This window comes from Sapajus apella, unplaced genomic scaffold, assembly GCF_009761245.1.
Source record: "Sapajus apella isolate SASKATOON/1434 unplaced genomic scaffold, GSC_monkey_1.0 scaffold4, whole genome shotgun sequence".
In the NCBI taxonomy this organism is placed as follows: domain Eukaryota; kingdom Metazoa; phylum Chordata; class Mammalia; order Primates; family Cebidae; genus Sapajus; species Sapajus apella.
In genome coordinates, this window is record NW_022436944.1 from 22,272,864 (window position 1) to 22,296,496 (window position 23,633).

Genomic DNA, 23,633 nt, shown 5'->3' on the forward strand with positions numbered 1-23,633 from the left:
AAGGGGTTTCGCTATGTTGGTCAGTATGGTCTTGAACTCCTGACCTCGTGATTCACCTGCCTCAGCCTCTCAAAGTGCTGGGATTACAGGTATGAGTAATCACACCCAGCCATGAATATTGAGTAAATTAAAAACATTAAGTCAGAAAGTAGGTATATATTTTAAAGATAAGTGCTGGCCCTATTAATAATGTGAGAGAAGAGTGGGCAAATTCTTACACATGTATGTATAGAGATGAAATGCAATAGACAAAAGAGGTTTAAAAAATCAAGGAAAGACAAGAATTTTATTATATTATATACAAAATAGAAGTTTTTCTAATCATTTTAATTTAATCTACATGTAGGAAATAACTGTATGAAATATATTTTCCATTTATTTTTGTATTGCCCTCTATTTACTTTTACATCATTTTGTAAATTTTCCCTCCAGAGAAAATCGAAGAGAACTATTTCCTGTAAAAGATTTGGAGATCATCTTGTACACAGCACTAAACACAGAGAAGTTTTAATAAATGCAGCATATCTATATTCCTACTGCACCCTAGTGCGTATTTACATTATAATTGAATATGTATTTGTTGTGTGTAAATGTTTGCTGAGACTGTAAGAGAGAGAGTCACTGAAAGAAGAATAATTTTCTAATAGAATATTCTTTATGTTAGTCTTTATCATATCCAACAATAATAAGAAAATCTATCAGGAGATTCAATAATATGGTCAAAAAATGTAATTTGTCTTTGTTTAGTTTAAACCATGACATTGATCAGGATCTGGTGTTTCTAAATGCTGAATAAATGATTTGGCTTAGCTCTGTATGCATGGGCAAATTTTATCTCGAATTGTTGTTGGGAAAAGCAGCAAAGGAGAAAGGACTTACAGAATGCCTACATAAACTGGTTAAAATTGCACATAAACAAGAAACAACAAACTACAGAGGGCCACAGGAAGCCTCTGAGGAGGAAGGCCTCTCCATGCCTCATGTTCCGGTGCAGGGTGAACTAGGCTCTGTTACCATAAACATTGTGCTCAAGGACGTAAAACCCCTTCGTAGCACTATGACGTAGCCAGACTTGTAGGGCCCATGTTCCACCAGCTGCACATAGATAATAAGCTAAAGATAACCACATGTTCTTGTTTTGTGAAACTCCCAAAGAGCCACTGTTATCGATCCTTAGGATGACACACCAGTTCTGGCTCACTGATTCACTTCTGGTTCACTGATTCACTCCACCATCAAAGCCTTTACCAGTATCTTCCTGTATTCCATGGCAATGAAAGAACGGTCAACAAATGATGTTTTCAAAGAAATAAATACACAGATTTTGTTTTGGATCCAAGAAATTACTGAAATGGACAAGAAATGGCATTAGTTAAAAGCCATGTTATTTTGAATACACATACAGTTAATTTGATAGAACAATATGTCCCCAGCATTGAGATATATTTCAGACTAATTTGATGTTCTTTAATGTTCCTTTATTTTTGAAACGCGTTTTAGATGTGAAATTAATGTCCGTCACAAAACGTCTTTTGAAAGCACTGTTATAGTTGTATAAAGATGATGTAAAAATATTGAAGGTGGTCTAAATATAATTTATTTTCATTAGTATAGTTAAGTTTTGAAAAAAATTAAACATTTGAATTTTGTTACCAAAAAAAGTGATTAAAATATATAATCACTGTAGATCAAAGTGTGTATAATCAATAAATAGTGTGGATGATCAGACCTCGGGGCTTTCACTGTCTCCTCCAAAATAATAAAGTGATGGAACCCTGGTCCCACTGTCTCTCTTAATCTGTCTTTTTCTCATTCCTTTGTCACCACCAAACTTGGGGTACCCACAGGTGATGTAGGGCTGGCTCCGTATGTTCTGATGCCCAATGTGGGGTTCATGTATCCCTGCATTCTGACACCAATGTGTGGGGTTCATGAATTCCCTACAAATTGTAATTCCCATGTGTTGGAGGAGGGGCCTGGTGAGAGGTGACTGAATCATGGAGGCAGACATCCCCCTTGCTTTTCTGGTGATAGTAAGTTCTCATGAGATCTAGTTGTTTAAAAGTATGTGGCATTTTTGCCTTTTCTCTCTTTCTCTCTCTCTCTCTCTCTCCCGTTCCACCATGGTAAAAGACGCTTGCTTCTCCTTCCCCTTCAATCATGACTGTAAGTTTTCTGAGGCCTCCCAGGCATGATCCATGTAAAGCCTGTGGACTCTGAGTCAATTAAACCTCTTTCTACATAAATTGCCCAATCTCAGGTAGTTCTTTAAAGCAGTTTGAGAAAAGACAAATACACTAAGTACATCCCTAAAATAGACTCTGCAAGTATGTTTTCTTATAAATATTTGATTATATAAAAAATATAAAGTATTTTGATATGACTTTTACATGTATGAAATCAAACACAGTATATATAAACAGTGACCTTGAGTAATTGATAAAGATGAGAAACCTCTACAAAGGAAGAGAGGAGTGTACAGAGATGAATTGTTCAACCTGATCTTGATGAGTGATGTAGTTTGAAAGTTTTTCCCCTCCAAATCTCATGTTGAAACATAATCTCCAAGGTTGGAGGTGGGGCCTAATAGGGGATGTTTGAGTCATGAGGGTTGATTCCTCATGAATAGTTTTGTGCTGTTCTTGTGATAATAAAGAGTTCTTGCACTGAGTTCACACAAGATCCGGTTGTTTAAAAGTTTTGCGGCTTCCCCCCTCTCTCTTTTGCTCCTCTTTTAGCATATGATGTGCCTTCTCTGGCTTCACGTTTCGTTATGATTCCAAGCTTCCTAAGGACCTCACCAGAAGCCCAGCAGGTATTCGTGCGGTGTATGTACAGCCTACAGATTAATTCATTTTTCCATATAAAATACCCAGCCTCAGATATTTATGAATAATGATGCAAAAATGGACGAATGCAGAAAATTGGTACCAATAGTGGGGTGTTGCTATAAAGACACCTTAAGATGTAGAAGCAGTCTTGGTACAGGGTAATAGACAGAGGTTAGGATAGTTTGTAGTGCTCTGAACAAGACAAAAAGATGAGGGAAAGTTTGGAATTTCTTAGAGACTTTTTAAAATGTGACCAAAATGCTGATAGAGATATGGACATTGAAGTCCAGGCTGATGAGGTTTCATATGGAAATGAGGTGGTTATTGGGAACTGGAGTAAAGGTCACCTGTGTTACACTAGCAAGTAACTTGGCTGCATTTTGTTCGTGTCCTAGACATCTACCGAGGTTTGAACCTAAGAATTAAAACACGGTGCCTGGAAGAAGAAACTTTTAACAGCAAAGCATTCAGGATAACTTTGTTTTGATTTTACAGGTTGATAGGTGGAAGGAACTTGGAAGAAATATGGGAGCAAATAAATGACTTAAAATTGGGACTCATATGTAAAAGGAAACCATAGAATCAACATTTGGAAAATTTGCATCTTGGCCATGTGGCAGAGAAAGTAAAAGCATTCTAGAACTAGAAATACCATCTGACCTAGCAACCCCATTACTGGGTATACACCCAGAGGAATATAAGTCATGGTGTTACAAAGATACATGCATATGTATGTTCACTGTAGCACTATACACAATAGTAAAGGCATGGAATCAACTCAAATGCCCATCAGTGACAGACTGGATAAAGAAAATGTACATATACGCTGTGGAATACTATGCAGAGATAAAAGGGAGTGAGAGCATGTCCTTTGCAGGGAAATGGATAGAGCTGGAAGCCATTACCCCTGGCAAAATTGCATAGGAGCAGAAAACCAAACACTGCATGTTCTCACTTATAAGTTGGATCTGAGCAACGACAACACATGTTCACAGGGAGGGGAACAACACACACTGGGGCCTATCAGGAGGTTGGGTGGGAGGAAGAAAGAACATTAGAAAAATTAGCTAAGGTTTGCTGGGCTTGCTACTTAGGTGACGAGTTGATAGGTGCAGCAAATCACCATGGCACATGTTTACTTATGTAACAAACCAACCTGCACATCCTGCACATATACCCCAGAACTATAAAAAACAATCTGAGATCTCTGCTTCTGGCTATGGTAATGTATATTATGGGAGGGCAATGTAATTATTGGAGAAAGACAGAAAATCAACATAAAACTTAAAATCATATGATTGAAGGCATAGGAGAGCTACTGAATCAAGGAAGAGTTGAGGAGGAAAATTGTAGAGATGGGAAACAGTAGAGAGATTATGAGCTATTCTATTGCGTCTAGTGAACTCAGAACATTTAACTGTACTGGCAGCTGGACAAGAAGCTGAAAATCTACACAATCGGCCCAGGCCTAAAGGCCACTACTGGGTCAGAGGAACCAGCAAGTCTAGTAAAAGTTGACTGTACAATACAGGCTTGAAGGGTCAGAAACCTCTTTGGAGTAATATGGTTGAAAACTTCTCCTGGGGGTATTGATATCTCACCTGGTAGGATCTCCCTGGTACTTCTGGCTTGCCATGTATCATGCACTGACCTCCCAACAAATCCAGTAAAATTTTTCATAGGCACAAAAATACATATAGAGGCATTGGGAATTTGACCAGCACACACTGAAAGGCTGAGGGGACATGGACAGAATCCTGATGGTGTCTGGTACAACAGGGAATATTTACACAGGACTTACACATCCCAAGCACTGCCATTTAATTTTAAAAACCTGATATATTGAGAACATAAATATGAAAATGAAACTTTAATTTATTTAGAAAAATGAAAGGAAAATCTTTATATCATCAGTGTAGTAAAGCAAATGTAAAGCAAAATGCTAAAATTACAAGACATCAATCAGCAAAAGCACTGGTTAATTTTGTTCCATTAAAGTCAAAACATTTTTAAGATAAAGGACCAACAAAGTAAAGGCACACCCTGGGCTGGAAGAACATGCACATAAGAAAGAATTCTTGTTCAAAATATAAAAATAAAGAGACAAGTAATCCCAAATAAATATGTGCAAAGGCCATGGACAGGTAGAGAAGCCTCTATTGACTTATGTCAGTGGCAGAAATGGATTGAAGTCAAAACCTTCAGAATTCCTTGAATAATGCAAATAAAGCTTACTGATTCTATTGATCCTCCATGCAGCCTCATCTTGATGTGTGACAAAGACCCTCTCACTAGATCACATATATCTCTAAAATACATAATATGAACACATCACATCAGTTTATTCACATGTGAACAGTGTCTTCAAACATAACCTACAATTTCTTCAGGCTTGTTAAGCCTGATCCATGTTTATTTCTGATTGGAATGCTGCCAAATAAAAGTATTTCTGAGAGAACTGCTAAAATATCCTTAGATCAGTCCTTGAAGTTTGTGGGACATCATATTAAAGTTTGCAGAACAGGCCGGGCACAGCGGCTCACGCCTGTAATCCCAGCACTTTGGGAGGCCGAGGCGGGTGGATCACGAGGTCAAGGGATGGAGACCATCCTGGTCAACATGGTGAAACCCCGTCTCTACTAAAAATACAAAAAAAAATTAGCTGGGCATGGTGGCGCGTGCCTGTAATCCCAGCTACTCAGGAGACTGAGGCAGGAGAATTGCCTGAACCCAGGAAGCGGAGGCTGCAGTGAGCCGAGATCGTGCCATTGCACTCCAGCCTGGGTAACAAGAGCAAAACTCCGTCTCAAAAAAAAAAAAAAAGTTTGTAGAACAAAGTAGAGAAACAAACACTCATTGTATTTGCTCATGTAATTTGTAAATTATATGCTTCATGTGATCTATTTTTATAAGTATTGTGTAGATTTTCTCTTATGGATATAATATATGATTCTCAGGTGTGTTTATTTTTCTTGTCTTCTGGGTAAAACTGTCAATATTTTTATGCAAGGACACTCAACTTTACCAGTAATCACAGAAAGGCAAATTAAAATAACCTCATTTTACACCTATGATCTTGGATGTCTATAATAATTATACAGTTGTAATTATTGAGTACTTTTTAATGTATGAATTCATTAGATTATCATAAAACTCGATGAGTTGTAGGTTGTTAAAATTCCTTTTTACATATCAGAAAACTGAGGTTCAATTATAAGTAAATATATGACAGATCATGAAACAAGTAAGTGATGGAACTGTAATTAAAACTCCTTGGACTGCCAGCTTGAGCTCTTAATTTCCTCACTGTATTGCCTGATAGCACCACAAATAAAAGTGGTTAATCCATAATTAGCTATTTTCCTTGCAAGCATTCTGCATTTATTAAATTATGTGATCTTCATAATAGCTCTATGAAGCAAGTTCTGTACTATCATCATTGTAAGATGAAGAAATTGGGGAACAGAGACTTTAGATTACTTGTTTTCCAGACTTCGCCCTATGTACCTCTTCATCTGGCTGTTCATTTATGTTTTATGTAATGAACTGCTAAGTGTAAGTAAAATGCTTTTCTGGGTTATATGAGTCATTCTAGCAAATTATGAAATCAAGGAAAGGGTTATGGAAACTCCTGATTTATAACCAGTTGATTAAAATTACAGATGGCCTGAGACTTGTGACTTGTGTCTCAAGTAGGAACAATCTTGTTGGGCTGAGTCCTTAACCTGTGGGTTCTGTTCTAGTTCGGGGTAGTCATTGTTAGAATTAAACTAAATTTTTAGAAACCAAGCTTGTGTTAGAGAATTGGTTGGTGTCAGAAAACACACCACATCATTCTTTCTAAGAAGTTTTCCTGAGATAAAGCAAAGGAAGAATCAAAGGGAGTGTTTTCTTCTTTGTTATTCATAAACGGAATTGAAAATATTTATAGATTAAGGAGTAATTACAAGAGAAGATGTTGGTAACTAGGAAAAGTAACGAATACAGATTACTTAGAAGGTAAAAGTGAGGCGAAAGTCCTCAAGAGTAGATTAGAAATGTGTAACCCTGAGGCCTGAATGAGAAAAAGGAGGAATGAAATTGTTATTTTTGTTTTAAGTAGAAGAGACAAGTTGTCTGAGTGCATTCATGATGTATTTATCATTCTTTATAAAGAAGGAAGTGAGCTCTTCCACTGAAAACAGGATGTCCACAGCTAGTTTAGAGAAATTAAGTTTATACAGATATTCAGAAAATAAGCGACAATGATGGTTAAAAAATGATTGTGTGAATTACCCTTTCTTCACGTCTTCCTCTAGCCAACACAATTGAATATAAGAATGCCTGAAAGAAATCAGAAACTTGTTTCACAGTAGGATATCTAGGAGTGAAGTTTACGTTTTCATAAATGTACAGAAGTTTGAAAAGGGAGATAAATAACTTAGATGGAGAAAGTGGGAAAATGTCTTGCAAAATAGTTTTATTTTGCTCCAATTGAAATTTTAAATCTGTTTCTACTAAAGTGAAGTTTCTACTAAATTATGGTGTGTTTTAATTTGGGCCTTTAGATTTTGCTGTGTTGAACTGATTTTTTAATTCCAGATTATTTTCCTATACAGAATGATATACAGACTCTAATTGATATTTTATAGAGGTAGCAGATAATATATTCATATTCTGTTTTTATTACCATTCACAGTATAGGTACTAATACATGTCTTTGGAGAATAAACAGTAATATGTACTGGTTAAATAAACAGGTGTATCTTTAGTACATAGGAATGTATAAATACATATAAAGTTGTTCATCTGTATCTAATTTATCTTTTCATATTACATAAACTAATTTGAAATTTTGACTGTAAAAATGACTTCCTGAAGTGACATTATAAAATTACGTATTAGCATTCTTAGCATAATTATACCCATAGATTGTGCTGACGTAGGCTGAGAAGAGTGTGTACAATTTAATTAATCATAAAAATAAAATATCTCAGAAAATTTTGTTCATTATATCACCAATGTAGCAATTTATTTTATTTCATTTTACACAGAGTATCAACTATTTCACTCTCATTTTATTTTATTTTATTTTATTTTTTTATTTTTTGAGACGGAGTTTCGCTCTTGTTACCCAGGCTGGAGTGCAATGGCGCGATCTCGGCTCACCGCAACCTCCGCCTCCTGGGTTCAGGCAATTCTCCTGCCTCAGCCTCCTGAGTAGCTGGGACTACAGACACGTGCCACCATGCCCAGCTAATTTTTTGTATTTTTAGTAGAGACGGGGTTTCACCATGTTGACCAGGATGGTCTCGATCTCTTGACCTCGTGATCCATCCACCTCGGCCTCCCAAAGTGCTGGGATTACAGGCTTGAGCCACCGCACCCAGCCCCTCATTTTATTTTTAAGATTGTCATTTGGTTTTAGTTTTTTATGACTTTATTGTTTAAAATTGCAAGTTAATTTTCCTATTTATTCATCTTCTTTCTGAGGAAAGATCATCTTCAAATAGGTAGAAAGTTAGAATTAAGAACATTTTAATCTTCATTAACTTTTACTTTGAGTATTCTAAATACTTATTTCAAACTTTGATTTTTATAACACTTATTATAGAGGCCTTATTAATAAAAACTTGATTTTATGATTAGTTATTGATTTAAATTTAAAAAGAAATAAACATAAAATACAGTATTTTTGCAAGTTCATATTTGAGATGTTGCATGAATTTCAGTATCTTTAGTGAATCTTTCAATCAAATTAAAATGTTTGTTTCATGAAAGATTGAATTAGGATTATCCATTTATTATCTAAAGAGTTCCTAACTAATCAAATTAGAATTGATATATAAATATGTGAATGAAGAATTATATGATGGTTAATACGTTTTTGTTTTAGTGTAAATGCCTGAGAATTAAAGCTATAATATGGTTATAGATATGAACCTTATTTATATAATCAATTCATTGAGGTATGCACAATTGTCTTTGCCGATGTTTTTGTTCTATATGCATACGTGTTTGGAATTGTGTGTGTATTTAAATACTCAGTCTTTCCTATAGTAACCAGATCACTTTAGCTATAGTAAGCATTAAAAACTTATTTATAAAAACTTAAAATTTATCCTTTGAAGAGTTTAACAAAGCCAAAATTACTGGAGGTACATTCGTTCATTACTATACAGGTTATGAAGAAAGCATTAGGTAAAACTGGAGCTCATCTAAAATTCTACTTTGAACCTACAGGTTTTTTCTGACTTACCATTTAAATAAAATAGAGATAAAAAACAACATTTTTTAGAAAAAAAAGTTAGGCTAGAACCAGATGCATGTCCATCTCAGTCTCTCTTCATTTTTGTTGTTTTCTGTTTCAGATTTGGCTTTTGGAGATACCTTTCCAATGCAATCTCATCAGGGTGGGTGTAGCCTGAGGCTGCACAATAGATATGTCCATGAGTCAGCAATACAGTGTCTATCACATACCAAAAGTAGAGAGATTCCAAAGCAATGCAATGAATTACCTAGAAGGCACTAGATAAAAATCACAGAAAAACGATGCAACTATAGACAATTATGTTTATATGAGTGACAATGGCAGAGACTGGTTCCACTATACAAGACCTGAGATCTAATGATCATGTAATGTAATATTTCAATGAGGTTCCCCAAGTGGATTACTTCTCTTCATCTGGGCAGCACAAAAAATAAAAAGAACTTATGTAACTTTACTGCAGGCATTTTTTTCTTTGCTTCATAGACATTACCAATTTTATTGCTCTCAACTGTGAGTAGTAATCTTCTAAAGAATAAGTCATTGTGGTTCCAGGATGGTAAGTGACTTGCTTTAAGTGACAGAATTTGGAATTAAACCTAACTTTATTGAATTGGTTTTTTGTTCATTACAACCATGTTTCCCAGATGTGCTTTTTGTAAAAATACACTGAAGAGTTTAACAAAAGGCAGATATCTGAAGCCCCTTTTTAGACCTACAGAATTAGCATCTGCAAGGAAAACTGAACATTTTGAGAAATTCCCATAATTTAAAAGATACTGGGAGGATTGAGCACATGCTTTAGATTCTCCTATCTGTCCCAAATCATCATAACTTGCACAGAGTACATTAACATTTTAAATCAATTCACAATTTTGTTGAAAAGGAAAGCTACAGTAAATCAAAGTTTTGAAGATTCTGAAAGAAAAATATGCAAAATAAATGAAGATTAGAGGAGAAACTTAATATGGAAATGCAAATTATAAATGTACAGTTACTTTAATCTATCTAAAGTTTAAATGAACTACAAATAATAGATCTGTAGTTACAAAAATGTTCAAAGAGAAAAATCCTGGCATAGCAGGCATTTTGAAAATACTGAAGTTGTCATCTAACTAAAGTGCTGTTGTAGAGCAGAATATTATTCTTACATATTATTTTCATTCCACTGTCTTTGGGATCCCAGGGGACAAAAAGGCCAATATACAGAGGAAAGTTTTTATTAAAAATTAAATTTTACATATGAGCTTCTGTTGTAAACAAATTAAGCTTTCTGAACTATTCATTGATATTTCCTTTGTATGCATTTCAAACTTCTTCCTGGAAGAATCATTCCATGTTAGATGACAAGCCTCTAGATTCTTAAACTATGTAGACTATCTTTCTGAAAATTGTAGAATAAAGTAGAAAAAAAAGCCCCATTGTATTTGTTCCTTGAATTTGTAAATGATGTGCTTCACTGAGACATGTTTTTATACATATTGTGTAGATTTTCTTTTATGTAAATAATACAGGATCCTCAGCTATGTTGCCTTTTTGCCCCTTGCCTTCTGGATTAAAAAATAAATGAACCACAGCTCAAGAAATTCAAAGTCCAACATAAGAATCTTTGTTTACTTACTGCTAAAAAACCAGTATTTCACAAAGAAGTACTGATTTGAGATTGACCATTCATAATAATACAAAAAAATGGAAGAGGCCTATCGTTACACAAGACTATTAGGGTGCCGAAACATGACCAGTCTGATGCTTATACTTTGTCTGTACACTAGGTCATCTGTGACCTAGGTCTCTCGCTTCCCTTTGGAGAATATGCAGAGTAAAATGCATGTAGAGAAAAAGGGATGTCCTGAGTAATTGGCAAAGTGGAGGAGCAATGGCCAGCCTTCATCTCTACCCAGGGGACTAGGTCATCCTACTCTACTAGCCTGACTGGCCTTCTTTGTTTTCTTGAAAGCAGGTTAGAAGATAAGCCACAGTAAAACTTCCTATTCCATGTTGAGAAAATGAAACCCCAAAACAAAACAACTGGTGACAGGTTAACAGAAATTATAAACTGAAAATCTGAGTGCAATGAGGAACTAGCTAATGGAGTATAAACCAATAGTGTCATAGGAAAACAAAGAAATAAACACATGCAGTCGTCTTTTGTCAGTGACCCTAAGAGCAGAAACTGAGGGAGCAGTCAGCTCTTGGAAGGATAGACCTTAATGTTCTCACTTATAAGTGGGAGCTAAACAATGAGTACAAATGGAACAGGACCATGGAAATAAAAGGCACTGGAAATTCCAAAAGGGAGGAGGGTGAGAGGAGTTAAGTCTGAAAAATTACCTATTGTATGCAATATTTTCTATTCGGGTGATAGGTACACTAGAAGCCTAAACTCTGCCATTATGCAAGCTACAGGTAACAAACCTGGGCATACAAGCACATCCTGAATCTAATGTAAAATCAAAGTATAAAAATTAAGGGAATCATTTCATAGTATTTTCCAAGTGTTGAAATTAAAAAAAGACACACGGTGGGGAAAAAAAAAAAAAAGAGTTAAGAGGATTGCACAAATCCCAAAAGTATGCTGGGATTATTTGAAATGGAAATGTAAGGTTCCCAGGTACCCTGAAGTGTAATCTAGAGGTGGAGTGTAGCCCCTGAGTGGGCAGGTAAAACCCTCTCTTCTCGTTAAAACACAGGTAGAGAAAATGTTTAGTGAAAAATTTTACAATGTAGGGCACAATATATCTTTCTGCCAAAGTCTAAAATGGTTACTGCACCAGATAATCACCCAGGAATGAAGAAAGCCTTGAGTTTTCAGATTGAGAAGGTCCATTAACTATGTTTCAATGAGGATAAGTAAAAGCACTCTGCACGTAAATATATCACAGAAAAAGTCACATAATAAAAAATGTAAACTTCAGATGAAAAAATAAGTTTTATTACCTAAAAAATAAGAATCCAAATGCCACCAGTCAAACAAAACATGAATAATTTCAACCAAAAGACCCTATTTTTATTGTTCCTCAGAGATTTCCTCAGTTGGAATAGCTGACATGTAGTTATTTCTGGAGATACAAACATAAGCATGCATACTACAGATTTCAAGAAAAAGAAACTTCCTTAAGATGAGAAAAGGTATCTACCAAAAAAAAAAAAAAAAAAAAGCAAAGATCATTTTCAGAGGTGGCAATTTGAAACTTGTTTTCTAAATTCAGAAATGAGATATGATAACTAGTATTTCTGCCTCTATATTAGACTGTATTGAAGGGTTGAGGCAGGAGTATAAAAATATGATAATAAAAGAAAATATTTAAGGTTAAGAAACAGAGAAACAGAAGTGTCAGTAGTATCAGGTGATATATCCTGTGTCCTTATATAGATAAACTCAGAAAAATCTATAAGTGAATTATAATAACTAATGAGAGAATTAGTAAATATAAATATAGAAGGAAAATATTACAGAAAAGAGTGGAAAAGAATTATGAATGATTGTTTCATAATACATATAATGTGGTTGGAATGAATATCTTATTCAAAATCAGTAGAAGAAGAAATAAAGAAATTGAATAGACATTGCTTTTAGTTTTAAATCAATTATAATTATAGTAAAATATTTTCTTTTAAAAAATAAATTCTCAGACCCAGGTTGTTTTATAGATATGTTCTATCAAATTTCAAGGGAAAAAAATAATTATTTTTGCCAGATTAAAATATCTGTTGAAAATAAAATTATTCTACTCTTGCAAATAAAATAGTCCTTTATGCAAAGTTTATATTCCTGAATTAAATATTGAAAGAGAGAGAGTGGCTAAGGAATTCCTAGAGAATTTTTCTTTAAATCTAAGTTTAGTCTTCTATTTCCCACCTTACATTTTACCCTGTACAACCTTGTTTTCTTCAAGTATTGTGGCAACTCACTCCTATGGTTCTGAAGCACATCTAAGAGCCTGGTCTGAATCTCCTTTCTGATCTCCTCGGACATTAAATTATCCATGTGGATTTCCTCCAAGAATTCCTCCCAGACTTCTCAAGCAATACACTATATGTCCACAATAATAACCATGCTCTTAAAAACATATCTCTTCTCTCATCTATTCCACCTCAGGCGCATCAGTGGCTCAAAAGAGAAACCTGGCATCGCCTTGGTAACTTCAACTTCACCTCATTCTACATAACCGTCATCCAATTCTATCACTTCTGTTACAAAATGCGCTGTAAACTCTATCCACCTGTATCTTCTGCTTTTAAGTATTGAGACAGCCTCACCTTCACATTTATTTGCCAGCTTCCACTACTGTCACGTCTATTCTAACCTCCATGTAGCAACCAGAATGATTAGTTTTAGAGTGAGCACATAATGGTTGTACATGCCTATGGTGTACAGTGTGACGTTTCAATGTTTGTATACAATGTAGAATGATCAAATTAGAGTAAATACTATATTTATCACTTTAAATATTCATGATATCTTTGTGGTAATAACGCTGAAAATTTCTTCTAACTTTCTTGAAATGTACACAACAGTATTATTTTCTATATTCATCTTACTGTGTAATAGATATTTTTGATGTGGCAAACATCTTATATCATTCTTCTGCTTAAAACCATTCAGTAACTTTCTTTAGACTTAAAATAATATTCAAAAGCCTTGGCATGTCATGCAAAGCTTTGTTTATATCTCTCCCCTTCACGTTCATTATACTGTAGCCACATTGATAGTCTTCCTGTATTTCGAAAGTCTGAGCAATTTCACACTTAGGGCCTTTGCATCTTACAATACATATTCTTCCTCTTCTTCACATGCATAATTTATCTTCACCTTTCTGATATCAATAAAAATGACCAGTTTTTTCTATAAAGTTGTCTCTAACCTCTTAAAACACAAAGATCACCAATTATTCTCCATTGTATCACTCTTTTTTCTCTTTTATAGAACTCATTAGGCATTGATTTTTTTTATTTGTTATAACTCATTAGAGATTATTCATGTTTTTGTTGGTTATAATTCATTTTCTCCCATGAACTTTTAATCTGTAACATTGGATCTCAAGTATATAGCACTATACCTAGTACATGGCAAGCAGTTAATAAATATTTCGTCTGTTAATGGAAAAGTAAAAACTAATTATAATCTGTCTGAAACAGTAGTAGTTTATTTCTATTTTTTTCAAAAGTGTATACATGTTGTGCTAAGTAAAATAAAGATCTAATTTTTAAAAATCCAGTAATATCATATTATAAAATAATTTACCTAAAAATGTTTATTTAATTTTTAATATTTTATTTTACTCTTACTTTAAATATTAAATAAACTCGGGTCCATTAATTCTTGCTTTTACTACATTTTAAAGTGTTAAATGAATCATTCAACCTGAGAAAAAACTTCCTTATGGACATGACATGCAAGTCCCTGTAGATGGGTTGCAATATTTAAGCATTCATATTAAATTAGATATTTTAAAACATCAAAACTTAATTGGCATTTCACAATGCCCATGTACACTTTTGATATATGAAAATGAAGCTTTAATATAATGAAGATTAGTCAGGAGCCCTCTTTTGAGAAATAAATATGAGCTATTTAAGATGTTTAATCATAATATTTTTAGAGGCTATTTAAATCAGTGTTCTATAAAAAATGAACCATTCAGGGTTTTATTTTTTTTTAGGATATTTTAAATGAAAAACTAAAAACTACTAGAAATCAACAAGTCTAAAATAAAAATCTCTTGAAAGTGTGCATCATCTGTATATTTACATGGCTGGACTAGTTTCTTTCTTTTTAAATTTTTTTTTCTCTTTAAGTATGTTTCAAAAGTACTCATGGACTTCCTAGTCCTAATCCAATATGTCAGAAATCCAATGTGAGGTTTCTTGTGTTAAAAATAAATCTAGTTATCACAGTGGCAAAGTCTGTTTGTCATCAGTCAGTCTGCAGGCATTCTAGGGTATCGGAGACTTTGGCACCAGAAGAGCTCAGGATTAAAAAGCTTGAATGACCTCTGTTAAAAGGTAAACCTGTCTTGTCTATATGGAAAGACTATGTCTTTTCCAATTCTGCTGTGTAAACCAAAAATTATAAAGTGCTCTATACAATATACACACATGCACATACATATATACATTTATAAACTACACATGTGTGCACACATATTTTATTCATCTCATATATATATATATATATATATACACACCATAAATATTGTACAGCATATAAATGAAAATTTATGTGTGCTTGATTCATTAAAGAATGTGTCCCTGAGTATCAAATCTCTGAAATAAATGAAAAACTCTAGACTATGTATTTCTTCATGAATAAACTACTTATAAAAACAACATGGTTTGGGTGTGGTGGCTCACGCCTGTAATCCCAACACTTTGTGAGGCCAGGCTGCTGATGACTTGAGGTCAGGAATTCGAGACCAGCCTTGCCAACATAGTGAAATCCCAACTCTACTAAAAATACAAAATTAGCCAGTCTTTGTGGACACCTGTAATCCCAGCAACTTGGGAGGCTGAAGCATGAGAATTGCTTGAACCCAGGAGGCAGAGGTTGCAGTGAGATGAGATCACGCCATTGCACTCCAGCCTGAGCAACAGAGCAAGAAAAACAAAACAAAGCAACAAAGATCCAGTACTTTACTTGTCTGTCATAGAGACAAGAGAAAAATTTCTTAATAGTGGTATTTAACCCTCTTGTCCCTTAAGAAAGAAATCTCAGTTAATTTTAAAGTAAGATTTCTGAGCTTCTCTAGCGAAGTAATTTTAAAATCAGTGTTTGCATATAGGAATATCTAAAGGAGTTTATTTTGCAATTGGCTTAGCCACCCTACTCCTCAAATAATGTCCTTAATCTCTTTCTAGAGACATGGTCTACATTTTTAGTTGCCCTCACTATACTCATAAGTGGAGTTTAATTTTTTTTTTTTTTTTTTTTTAATTTAAAGACGGGGTTTCACCATGTTGGTCAGGCTGGTCTTGAACTCCCAACCTCAGGTGATCCGCCCGCCTTGGCCTCCAAAGTGCCTATATTACAGGCGTGAGCCACCGGCCAAGTGGAGTTTAATATTTACAAATGTAAAAGTAATAAAATCTAAAAATATGGAAATTGTATTTAAAAAATAAAATAAATGAACATAAAATAAAAATGATTTAAAGCAGCAGTTTTCAAACTTTTTGAATTCATAATACATTTACACTCTTAAAATGATCAAGGAACCCAAAAAACTTTGTTTATATGGGTTATATCTATTGACATTTATTATAATTGAAATTAAAACAAATAAAGAATACATATCCATTTATTGATTAATTTTAAGACAATAACCATAAAAAACCATTACAAGTTAACATAAATAAAATCTGTTGTAAACTATAATAACATAATATTTTATTCCCCAAATCTGTGACGAGTGGCATTGTTTTATATCTGATTTACTAGAAGAGGATTCTAATATCTGCTTTTGAATTCAATCTTTTACTATTTATTGCTTTAGTTGAAGCATATGAAGAAAATCCATCTACATATATGTAGTTGGGAAGAGAAGTATTTTAATAGACTTTTTAGATTATTGTGCATATTCTTTTTGGATACTATTCCAAAACTTGATGATTAATAATTTTTTTAAGATTAGTTGAAATATGTAATCTAAAATCAGATCAATGAACTTTCCATTCCTTGTTACAGTAAAATCTCTTCTTCTATCTTGCAATTTGAATGATCTCTTACCCACAGACAATTTTGTAATATTACACATTAATCATCTGAATAATATTAGTTCACTGAGTTACGCAAATCTTTTCAAATGTTGGCAAATTTGGTTATACATTATTTTAAAACTCACATTGCTAACATTATCACCATTCTCATTAAATTTTAGCTCATGGTGGCTGATAAAAGTGTTTTATGTGTCTAATTTTCACATAAAGCTTGTTATTCATTAAAAATTAAAAATGTCAGTTGTTTTTCTTCAAGCAGTAGACTCAGTTCATATTTAATAAAGTATCAGCCAATTAGTGAAGTCTGCGTAACCGTGCTTTTTTGCTCACTCTTTCAACTTGTACCATGAACAAAAGCAGTTGGTTTAGACAACAACTCAAAAACAATAATAGGATATCTTTGTTTGCAACCCTAGGTAATGCAGCCCTATGGTGGTTGCATTAGTCAGCTGAGGGTGCCATAACAACATACCACGGACAGGATGGCTAAAGCACCATTCATTTATTTTTCACAGTTCTGGGAGGAAGCTGAAAATCTGAAATCAAGGTGGCAGCATGGGTAAGTTCTAGTAATGGTTCTCTGCTTGGCTTGCAGATGGCTGCCTTCTTTCTGTGTGATCACATGGGCTTTCTTCTGTGCATGTGCATATAGACAGAGAGGGAAGTTTCTCTCTCTTCCTTTTCTTATGAGGCCACCAGTCCTTTTGCATTAAGGCTCCAACTTAATGTGGTTAAATGACTTTATTTATTTATTTTTTTATTTATTGCAACTCTTGTTGCCCAGGCTGGAGTGCAGTGGCACCATCTTGGCTCACTGCAATCTCCGCCTCCTGGGTTCAAGTGATTCTCCTGCCTCAGCCTCCCAAGTATCTGGGATTACAGGTGTGTGCCACCAGTCCCAGCTAATGTTTTGTATTTTTAGTAGAGATGGGGTTTCATCATGTTGGCCAGGCTGGTCTCCAACTCCTGACCTCACGTAATCTACCCTCCTCAGTCTCCCAAAGTGCAGGGATTACAGGGGTGAGCCACCACACCCAGCCCATCATTTAATCTTAATTATATCCTAAACACCCTGTTTTCAAATACAGTCATATTGGGTGTTGCGATTTCAACTTATGTGAAGCTGATTTTTTGATTTGTGAAGGGTGAAGAACACAATGATTGCTAGTGCAGTTTGTTGGGAGCCCTTGATTAGTGTTAAGATTCCAGGCATTATTTTCTACTATGGCATTTGCACTATCAAGGTAAATAAAAGGCAAAAAAGTAATATTTCTATGATAGTTTCCACTCTGAAATTCCACTGAAAAGGTCTAGAAATCTAGGGTCCCAAATTGCTATTTGTTAGCCAAGGAGTTAATAGGTTGCTGCAAATATAACTGCAGTTAAAACTACAGTTTTTAGCTCATGGTGGCTGATATAAAAAACTGCAGGTTTTAACTGCAGCTACATTTGCACCAGTGTAATAAATAATTCAAACATAGCAAACTCAAAAAATAACGGGAGCATGTTAAAAGGAAACAGAGGCGCTTGAAGAGGGTTCAGGTTGTTGAATCTGGGACGTTTGGAGCACCAAAGTAAATAATGATATTAATAGATTACAATCTACTGAATAAAATATGAATTCATAAATCTACACTAATTAAATAAGTAAATAAATAACTGAAGGAGAAAAGACAGCTCTGCTTTAAGGCAGAAAACCAAATAATAGCTACAGAGGGGATGATTGCATTAGAAAATCATTTGCCAACCATCACAAAAACAATTTTGGTAGCCAGAATCCAAGGTGGCCTCTAACTTTTCAATTTCCTGATTTTTAAACTTTTACATACTCCCCTTTCACATGGAAGAGGTTTGCCTGTGTAACCAGTAGAATATAGTAGAAATGACAATGTGTGATTTCCATGGCTATGTCATAAAACACATTGAAGCTTCTACTTTACCCTTTCTTGGATCACTCACTCAAGGTCAGGTCATTTGCCATGTCAAGAGTACACACAGCAGCCCCATGGAGACACACTTGGGGAACTGAGACTGTATGTCAGTCAGTGAGGAAGTGAGGCCTCCTCCAGTAGCCATGCATGTCAGCTATCTTGAAAGTAAATTCTTCAGCTCCCATTAAGTCTTCATTATGATTATAGTCCAAAGGACATATTCACTGTTACCCTCTGAGAAACACCGAGTCAGGACCACCCTATAAAGCAGCTTCTGAATTTCCGACCCACAGAAACTATGAAATAATAAGTGCCTATTCTTTTAAGATGCTGACTTTTAAGCAATAGATAATGATTTTTTCATGCAAGTTTATCAATTGATTCTAAAGTCAGGTAAAAATCTGGAGAGTAAAAGAATATTTGCATAGTTACAAAGTATCTTTCCACAAGCTATATATTAATTATAAGGAAAATAAGTTTACAGAAGACAGAGAGAGGGTGAAGAGAAAGAAGAAAAAACAAGAATGAGAAGGAGGATGAGGAGGAAAAGAAGAATGAGGAGGAGGAGAAAAAGAAGAAGGGGAAGGAGAAAGGGAAGAAAAAGAAGGAAGAAGGAAAAAAATTAAAAAGGAATGGAGGGAGTTTTGCAATTTTTCCACAAGACTGAAGTAATACCAATTTAAAAAGTAAAAAAAGAAAAATCCATGTATTCAGAGTATTACTATATATCTACAGGTAGGCATTTTATGTAATTATATACATATATACACTCATTTATAGTTTATAAAATAAAAAGAACCTCTATTTTATAAAAGCATAACTTCTTGGGTAAGAAGAGAAATAATTATAAACTTTAAAAAAATATTTAAAAAAATGTTAGATTAAGATATCTTTATACCCAATAAATATGTAATTCACTAATAAAATTGATTATAATAATATTGATTATAATAATAATAATGACTAAGAATGCAAAATCCAAATGCGTGCATTTGCAAAGAGACAGAGCCATGGACATAAACATATGTCTGGATGTCAAATACTTGGATTCAAAGTGTAATGCTGTTTTTTGTTTGTTTCTTTAAACTTACCAACTAAATGACTATTGGCACCTTAAACGATTGCTCTGTGACTGAGATGAGAGAAATCACAATAGTTACCTCATTGTCCTTCTGTGAGAATCAAATTAGTTAACATCTGCAAAATGCTTAGAAGATTCCTAGTACATATATAAGTGACATATATCTACAAGCCTGGTTGTTTTGTTTCTATTTTGTTTTTCAAACTAATAGAAATAGTAATCAAATTTAGGCAAATGGGAAGAGCGATCCTGAACCTCAAGAGCTCACTAAAAGATCTGAAGTGCCTAGCCCAAAATGCTTAGTATACGGTCTCAGTCCCAGTACTCATTCTTAGCAGCTTAGTTAAGGGTTCTAACAAGGCCTAATCAACCCCCTCCCAGCATCTGCCCAGGCTGACATCCCTTCTTAACAACTGGCGATAAGAAAACATGGAATGCACTCTTCAAGCCTAGATACCACCTTAGTAATAAATATAAAAACACTTTTACCTCAAATCTTACACAGAAGAAGCAATGCTTACAATCTTGTTGATGCTTCAAAATAATTCCAAATATTATAGAAATTATTACAATTTATTATACATTCTACAGTTGGGATTGGAGAGTGCATGTTAAAGTCTTGTTTACCAAGAATTAGCATCCATATCTACTAACATAGAGCAATGGTTCTCTACTGGGGATAATTTTGCCCTCAGGAGATATTTGATGATGTCGGGAGACATTTCTGATAGTCATCACCTGGGATATTCTACTGATATTTAATGGGTAGAGGCCAGGAATGTTGCTAAACAAACTAGAATGCACAAGATAACATTAGAAAAAGAATTGTTAGCCCCAGATATCAATAGTGCTGTGGTTGGGACACCCTGATGTAGAATATACAATTGTAAAACAGTGTTTCTGTAATTCAGCCTAAAACACAGAAATAAAAAAAAAAATGCTGCATTAACAGACTTCTCTATATTCTACTGTTTTTACATACACACACATATATATATTTCCCTATTTCCTGCCACAATTATTGTGTCTGCCTAATCTAATATGATTAAATGGCATTCTCCACCCTCCTCCAAACTGGACTTGTCTACCAGGCCTGCTTCAGAGCACTTCTCCTGGGACATCCCTTTGCCATCACTGGAGAGAATTCTTCTTTCTCTTCCATGTTGGTTCTCATGTTTCTAGGACCCCATGGCATCATTGTTTTCATTTTATTCCCTCATTTGGTGGAGCATATTCTCCTGTATCTTCTCAAGAATTGATCAATGGAAATTAAATATTTGAGTCATTGGGTAAATTAATGTATGTGTATTTGATCATCATAAAGTCAGTCATTACCACCTCCAAGTCCACTGTAAAAACCAGAAGTCTGCAATGTGACAATTTAAATGATCTCCTCTAGCTTCCAGGCTAACGATACTGAAAATCAGATTAATAACCTAATTTTAAGGGTAGAAAAAGCCACAGAAGAGAATTATTAGGAGTATCTATGTCTCATATGCCAAAATTACAGACCTGACAGGAAAGGGTGATTACCTATGATCTTCTAAGCCTTTTTGTTGATGAGTTTGAGAATCTCCAGTATGTGAACAGTCCAGGCAGGTAGAAAACCTTCCTTTCTTCAGTTAGTGAAAAGTAATCTTCTCTTAGCTTGAAACATTGGAAACTTCAATGCAGAAAGTTTTCCTATAAAGTGGCACTCTACCTCTTCACTGCAGGTGCTTCCCACCCCTCATTGACTCCCAGTAAACACCTAGAGAGAAGTCATAGCACAACTTTAGCAGAGAAATGTAGACTCGTCTCTGGAAATAGTTTTCAGTCAGAAAGAATTATATGATCTCACTGCACATATGCTAGTAACTTGGAAATACAAGTATGGGTGGCTATTCTGGGTACTAGATAAGAAGGGACTTAATACAGCTAGTGCTCAACTTACGACCATGATTGGTTCCAACAGACCGGTCGTAACACGATTTGGTCGTAAGTTGAGTAGGCTATATGTACAGTATGGCCTTTCTTTCCTTCTTGGCAGGCTGAGGTGTAGACAAAGACGATTTCCTCTTGGTAGACATCTTGGGAGGGGTTTGATGAAAAATATCCAAGACACAAAACACAAATTGCTATACCGAGTCTGGGATAACAGTTGAAATGGTGCACGCGGAGGTGGTAGTGCTGCCGGAAGCTGGTCCGCACTGTCGTAGGCCCAGCTGGGCAACGTTTGCGCTGCCAGACGCGGAGCAGTCGTGGCTAGCGATTGTGGTTGTAAAGTCGAATGGTCGTAAGTTGCATAGGCCGTAAGTCGATCAATACCTGTAAAAGGCTATCAGTGAGAAAAGATTTTTGACATGAGAGCACTGTACCATGAGTCAGAGTTGAAATTCCCGTCATGGACTCCTGTCACCAGTTGTGATATGCTGCTGGAATCACTCCTTGAAGCTTGGATATATCAATGGCCTATAGCAGAGATACCAGAACGAATTTGACCCAGAATTGGGGCAAAGTCTGAAGATTCGCTGAGTCATATGTTATAACGATTTTGTTATTGTAGACCAGAGAATCAACACCTTGCATAAACTTGCCAGAAAAAAAGTCAGAAGAAACCCTATTCAATAAAAGTGAACCACATATTTAGGAATATTAATGGAGGCATGGACTATGGATCAGTGTTGAGAGGTGCTGATATAGAACTAGATTCCTTAGCATCAGTGAGGTTGGTGAAATTTTATAATACAAGAGACTGTCTTCTGTTTTGCTTTGTTTTCTGTTTTTGTTTGTTTAGATAGGGTTTCACTGTGTCACCCAGACTGGAGTACAGTGGTACAATCTTGACTCACTGCAACTTCTGACTTCTGGGCTCAAGTAACCCTCCCACCTCAGCCTCCCAAGTAGCTGGGACAAAAGGCACACAGCACATGTCTGGCTATTTTTTTTTTTTTTTTCATTTTTGGTAAAGACAAGGTTTGCCATGTTGCTCAGCTGTTCTCAAACTCCTGAGCTCAAGTGGTATGACTGCTTCAACCTCCCAAGTTATTGGGATTACAGGAGTGAGCCATCATGCCGGACCTGAAGACTGGTATAGACTGAATTTTTACATATGCCCCAAATTTAAATGTTATAAACTACCCCCCATTGTGATGGTATTTGGGGGTAAGGCCTTTCGGAGTTCAGTGGGTCATGACTGGGATTACTGCCATTATAGAGATCCCAGAGAGCTTTTTCATCCCTTTTATCATACGAAGACATAGAGAAAAGACTGCCATCTGTGAACCAGGAAGCAATCGTCAGGCACTAAAAAGTCCAGGCCAGACGTGGTGGCTTATGCCTGTAATCCCAGCACTTTGGGAGGCAGAGGCAGATGGATCACCTGAGATCAGGAGCTTGAGACCAGCCTGACCAACAGGGTGAAATTCTATCTACTAAGAATACAAAAATGAGCTGGAGGATGGTGAGGCACACCTGTAACCCTAGAAACTTGGGAGGCTGAAGCAGGAGAATTGCTTGAACCTAGGTGGCAGATGTTGCAGTGATCCAAGATCACACCACTGCATTCAAGCCTGGGTAACAAAGCAAGACTCTGTCTCAAAAATAAATAAATAAAATTATATATATTATAGATACATATTCCAGCACCTTGATTTTGTGTTTTCAACTTCCAGAACCGTGATAAATCTTTCTGTTGTTTATAAGCTAGCCATTTTATTGTATTTTGTTATGGTAGCCCGAGATGACTAAGACAGAAGCCAGGCGGAGTTGATTAAACATCAGTGACAAAGAAGATATAATTACTCTAGTGGGCAGGAAACTTAGTGTTGCCTCCAATCTCCTTTAACCTG